General features: G+C 23.7%; 1 protein-coding gene across 1 annotated transcript in view; it reads right to left on the bottom strand.

Moving 5' to 3' along the window:
- Nucleotides 1-80, bottom strand: part of ich (zinc finger protein ichor) — a gene marked incomplete at its 5' end in the record, with an annotated part of 69,177 nt that extends 69,097 nt beyond the window's left edge. The window contains 1 exon segment of the mRNA XM_067046629.1: nt 23-80.
- Nucleotides 81-5,411: the final 5,331 nt, after the last annotated feature.

The raw sequence follows: 5,411 nt of genomic DNA, 5'->3' as shown, positions 1-5,411 counted from the left end.
TCAAAAAACATAATATACTTACAACATAGTCCTGTGATATAAAAACAATCTCAGTCAGTAGTAGTGTTCAGATTTCGAAACTGGAAAAAGAAATATTACATTTAAATACACAATTATATATAGCATGCTTACTTCATATAACATCTTTAATATACATATATTTAAAAAATGAAAGTTACATAAAATATTATTATAGCTGGGAATAATGAATAGAACTTTGGAGTGGTCATTAGTAAAATATCCTCTGATGTAATATCTAATGATCTGTTTAGTGCAACTAAGTACTTCCTTCTAGTTGATGACTGCTTGGCACTTAAGTTCTAAAGTGATAATCGTAAGAATATTTTTTTACGTAATTATAAAAATTAAATTTTGAATGAGTACATCTCCTTATTTCATAAATTGCAATAAAATTTTAAGTTAAGAAAACATATTTTAATTTAGAGTATTTCTCTAAAATGTAAATAAATGAGCATTCAGGAACTAATATTAAAGCTAAATTTCTTTAAATTAATTATGAATATCCGATTTTTATTTTATTTTTTTACAAAACATATTTCGTGATTATCAAGGCATATTTAAGTTTTATTGAATCTTTTTTTAACAACTTATGAAATTGTTTTCTTAATTTTTATGTATTTATTTCATTTTGGTTAAGGATTCACGTTTCGTGAAAATTGGTAAAGACAATCAAAAATATTGAAATTATGCCATGTACATAAAAATCTTGAAAAAATAAATTATATTTTATATTTTTGTGTCAGTGAAATGTTGTTAAAATATCAGAACTTTATAAATAAGGATTTAATCTGATCTCAGAAATGTAATTAATAATTTATATTTTTTTATGCACACCACTAATTAGTTATAAGTCATTATTAGTATTACTATCAGAGTCAAATGTTTAGTTATGTTTACATAAATGTTATTTAGTAATTAATATTAAACTTTATAATTCCAAAAATGCCATTTGTAAAAGTTATTGTAATTTGCATTGCTCAAAAGTTTGTTTTTAAGTTATTTTTTAATGAAATGTAAGTTATTTTAAAATAAATGTACATAATTAAACTCGTAATACCATAAAGATTTCATCTAAAGAGATGTGTAATTTAAATAATATGAATTGATTGATTTTTGATACATTAACTTATAAAATTTCAGAAGAATCGCATATTAGGAAATATATATATTTATTTCTCCATTTGTTTTTTTCAATTTACGGCATTTTATTTTTTTTTTTTTTATGAGATTTCTTATAGTTATAGAGGTTTCTTATAATATCAAAATATAGCATAATTGTATATTTTAAAATTGAAATTACTGTATTTTGAAATCCTAAGAGAAGTTAACTGATTACTTAATCACTCAGAAAAAATTACTATACAATAGGATTTTTACTGTAGAAAACAGCAACAAATTTACTATCATAATATTTTAAAAAAAAAAAATTGATAATTCAAAGTTTTATTCAGCTTCATACTAATTAAAAATCAAGGAAAAATTTTCAGTTCCTACTCGATTCGAATCCCCAGCACTAGATGACCATACAATATTTTAGAGACATTCAAAATCTATAATTAGATATCATAGAGGCTTGGGTCAAAATTTTCACTTGGTGGGCCACTAGGTTGGAACTCTATGAATATTTCAAAAGTTCATTTCATATGTAAATCTGTCCTGGATTAAAATAATACCATAATTACCGTTCCGAAACGTCCAGATGTCACAATCGGATATGTTTAAATATCTCAGCAAAGATTTATTAGATCTGTTTTAATGATATTTTATGAGTCGTTGAATCTTTTATTCAAAAATCATAAGGTAAGAAAAATGTGAAATGTCTTCCGAATATAAAAGATATAAGATATAAAATACTTTCGGTTTAAAATTCAGTCAAAATCGTCGTTAATTATCTCTTATTGTATTCAATAAATAAAATTGTAATATTGTTGTTTTCAAGTTATTATATTTATAAATACATTTATATTGTTATGTTTAGTTGTGATATTTTCTGTTATAAATTTAGTAAAATGAGATATAGGTAGATTGATAGACCCCATTTTCTGATTCTTTTGTTCGAAAAAGTAACAAGTAATATTTTTAGATTAATTTTAGAAAAATTCTTATAACACATTATTATATTATAATATTATTTGTTGTAATTATTTATCTATGTATTAATATTTTTAACACAGCTACAGTTAATAGAGAAATATCGGTCGTTGTTTCACACCATAAGTGTACATAATCACATTGTTTGTATATCATAATATAATTTTCATCTCGAATTATTGTAAATTAAATAAAGTTTCTTATTCAAGTCTATGTTTCTTTCTATGATGAAAATAATTATTCTAAATATTTACGTAAAAAATTTTTTACAGTGTAATTAACTTGAAAGAAGTATGTTTTGGGATACAATAATAAATAAAAAATCGTATTGATACCACTGATTTTCCAGGACGCTGAAGGAACGTTTTTAATAATAATCATTATTGTTTATAAGCTATTAATTTAATTAGCCTTCCTTTTCTGTATAGACAAAAATATTTTTAAAAGTAGTAATTCATAAAATTTTATTCTGATTAATTTATTTTTTTTAAATAGTTAAAAGATTTAAAATACACCATAAAAAAAATAATTAAAAATAACACCTTTCAATATTTTCTTTTTTTAATTCATCATGATATTTTGTAAAATTGTTGATTTCCTTTACAATCATGACTCAAAAGAAATTTTCGGTGAAAGTAGCCAATCATATCTACAAATCATATCTAATATTGGTGAAAGGTAAGACACCAACTTTAAGTAGTTTGTCCAACCGTCTAAGAGAAACTTATCATATTATAAATATATTATCCTCTCTGTTGTAAACTTCATACTAAAAACAATTTCCAATCGTTTATTAAAACTCAACGTTACATTGCTAAAGAATGTATTTAAAAAATATTTATTCTGGTGTAAGAAATTCATAGAACCCTAACTATATGGTATCTGTAAAAAAAAAAACTATATCTGTAAGAATGAGACGTAATAGAAAATTATCCAATTTAGCACTTCAATTGTCATTATAGATAAATCTATCATTTATTTATTCTTTTGAAATATGAGTTATAAGAGGATTACAAAGATTTACAAATTTAAATAAGTATTATTAGAAAATAAATACAATAGCTGTTAAGAATATTTTATAAATATATTTTACTGAATATTAGAAAGATTTAATTTTATCATAATTAATTGCTATTAAAGTTTCTTTAATAATACGCTATTGTATAAAAACGAAAGAGAGAATTAATAAACGGCAAAAATCATGTATTCTAATTTTTTTATACCTTGTTTGGATTTGGAATGGCATCAAATTTACGACATCGACTAGAAGTTTATTTTATTAAATAAAAACTCTAACTACTTTTTCATTTCATCCTTAGTATCTTTGAAACTATCTATCACCTGAAAACATTATGAATACCATTTTAAGGTTTTAAAGTTTAATAGTACCCGAGAACATAGTTTTTCCAAAAATGATAATATATTTTTTTTAAACGAGAATGGCAATTTTTTATACTTTGAAAAACATAATAGAAATTGTTAAGATGATTGTCATCAAATGAAGTACAAAGTTAAAATGTTGTAAAAATTTAACATAAAATTATTTTTTTATGCTTCTCTGGAGAGATAAAAATACCTAATATCAATCATGTTTCACTAAATTAATTGATTATCAACTAATAATAATTATATCATTCAATTAAATATGTATATATTCATTACATATTTAAATGATTTTGACAATAAACATCAAAATGAAGTTTTTTATAATCACTTTAAAGTACATAGTTTATAATATTTTTTCTCGTTTTGTAAGATTGACAGTTTCCATGATATACTATAAAATAATAGCTCAAATATCTTTTTGGAAAAATAATTGCTGTTGGAAAAACTGTAACTAGAGTACGATGAAGCCTATAAACCATTTTAACAAAAAGCAAAATTCCAGTAAAATTACTCTACTTATTTCATAACATAACTTATTTCATAAGTTACCTTTTTTGTCATGGATTCACGGCAATAACATAATTATAATTTTAACTCCTCTTACAATTGGATAAGATAAGGAGTCTAATGGATATTTTTACTCCCGGATGTGAAGACAAATATATAAATAAAAATCATAAATTAGAAAAACCAGGCTAAGCAGTATATATATATTTTTCTAACAATTATTGTTGTTTTACTCTTTTTTTTTGTGTGTATTTTTGCTTGTTCTCATTTTTTTTTTTCTAATTTTTTTTTACTTTTGCATTCTTTTTTTCTTTTTCTCATTTTTTTTTCTTTTTCTCATTTTTTTGCCTTTCTCATTTTTTTCTTTTTCTCATTTGTTTTCTTTTTCTCATTTTTTTCTGCTTTTTATCATTTTTTTTGCCTTTTGTAATTTTTTGTTTTCCTTTTTATGAAATATATTTTCTTTTTCTTTTAAATAGTTTTAAGTTAGTTCACTTTTAGATCTTTTCTTTTTTTTTTTCCTACTTTTTTATAGATTTATTATTACCTAGTATATAGTATTATTATTATTTTATTTTATTAATTAAAACACAATACAGCGTTTAATATGATGTAGTTTTCAAGATTGAAAAATAGTCTTTACCGATGTTTGATAATCATTCATATAAAATCTTTGTCCTCAGTTATATTTTATTTATTATTAGTATTTTGTTTCTCTCTCACCTTTTCTTATATTTGATGGTCTCCACGCACTATCTTCTATAAAACGTTTTAATTACATGTATCCAATGCAATCATGGATGCTTTTTACATGGTATATACACAAATAATTCAAAATATACTCCTCTTTTGTAGGACTTACTTTAGAAGAGAAAAAGAAAAAAAAGTATACATATTTTTTTAAATCAAATATAAATGAATGATTTAATCGTTCTACCATTATAATTTTGTAATTTTACGATAGCTAATAACTTCCATAAAATGTGGAACCGAATCAGGCTAATTACGAAGAGCCGGAGGGTACTAACGATTGTGTTAGTGAAAAAGAACGGAGAGTTGTACCGTTGACTCTGAGGCCAGCGGTGGATACTGACAATAAGCCCGTAGCATTCCAGTAACGGTACACCAGGGCCCAAAATCAGGTCCTGTCTTCCTACTTCTCTACCACTTCTTGTACCTTGAAGACCTTCTACGAGTTTGGTAGATAGTCCTTTCTATCTCACCGTATCAATTCGACATAGGGTTTACGCGGGTATCAATATTGGGTTATGGGTAGCCGAAAATCGTAATATTTCATTTCAGGACTCTTTGATATTTACGTTATTTATTATTAAACGTTTCTAATAAAATCTATTGTACTCCTTTCATAATTGAATTAACGATGGTTTTGACGATTGAAAAGTTAT

This window comes from Halyomorpha halys, unplaced genomic scaffold, assembly GCF_000696795.3.
Source record: "Halyomorpha halys isolate HHAL.00 unplaced genomic scaffold, Hhal_1.1 Scaffold512.1, whole genome shotgun sequence".
NCBI lineage: Eukaryota > Metazoa > Arthropoda > Insecta > Hemiptera > Pentatomidae > Halyomorpha > Halyomorpha halys.
This window is presented reverse-complemented; position numbering and strand designations above follow the sequence as displayed.